This window comes from Octodon degus, unplaced genomic scaffold (assembly GCF_000260255.1).
Source record: "Octodon degus isolate 3935 unplaced genomic scaffold, OctDeg1.0 scaffold00106, whole genome shotgun sequence".
In the NCBI taxonomy this organism is placed as follows: Eukaryota; Metazoa; Chordata; class Mammalia; order Rodentia; family Octodontidae; genus Octodon; species Octodon degus.
Window position 1 is genome coordinate 1,512,808 of NW_004524682.1, and position 1,060 is coordinate 1,513,867.

Genomic DNA, 1,060 nt, shown 5'->3' on the forward strand with positions numbered 1-1,060 from the left:
CTATTTTTTGGATGTATTTTAGTACAGGGTCTAACTACACAGATTGGACTCCTAGTGATTCTCCTGTTTTCAGCCTCCCAAGTGCTGGGATTACAGGCATGTGCTACCACACCCAGTCTTTGTCACCTGTCTTAGTGTGCCCCAGGGGCAGGCTGGCATGGACACACTGGGGACCGAACCCATGTTGATGAGCCTGCTGAACCAGGTGCTTTAGTCTGCTGAACAATGTGGCTGCCCCTACTAATACTATTTTTTAATCATTACTGAAAAGAAAATAATTTTCAAAATTATTCAATTTTTGCACTTTAATAATTATTTTACTTTTGATTAATATAAAATCCTATGCATCAAGGAGTTCCATGATATTTCCACACATGCATATAACTGTGTATCCCGCAAATCCAACCATGTTTATATAGCCCCACCTGAAACACATCCTCTGTGGTAGATTACCAACTGTTTGTCAACTTCTTAAAGCCAGCTGAACTGAACTAGTGCCATGCTATGTGTGGGAGACACACCTGAGGATTGTTGCTAGCAGCATAACAGACAGAACTAGAGAAGCTATTCAGAGGCTGTTAGGGAAGGTGTTTGGAGGAGCTGTTGCAGCTGTTGGAAGCTGCTGATTCTTTTGGGCTCTTCTGCTGGAGGACCTTGTCATGCTGGCTTTCCTGATGAGCTTGACTGTTTTCTTCAGAGGAAGAGCTTGGGACTTCACTGTCACTGACAATGGCTGTGGTCCACTGTTGGGAGCTATGGTCCTCACCGTGAGCATTGCTTCTTAGCTCCAGAGGTGACAACGGTACATCTCGGTCTCCTGGAGAAGCTTGTTGCATTGGCTTTCGTGATGGAAACCCAGTACTCATCATCATCGGAGAAGCTCAGGACCTCACTGCTGCTGAGGATGGTGGTACTTGTTGGGAGGAGTTCTGGTTCTTCACTCCTGAATATTGCTTCCTGGCTCCAGTGCAGATCCCTCAGCCTGCTGACACATATTATTCCTCCTGCTGGCGTGGGCTTTCTATCTTCCACCACTAACCTTTGGGCCTTTCCAGCACAG

At 46.0% G+C, this 1,060-nt stretch overlaps 1 protein-coding gene across 1 annotated transcript in view; it reads right to left on the reverse strand.

Annotated features, from left to right (window-relative positions):
* Positions 1-1,060, reverse strand: part of LOC101577341 (ferritin light chain 1-like) — a 42,886-nt gene that overhangs the window by 41,164 nt on the left and 662 nt on the right. The window lies entirely within an intron of this gene.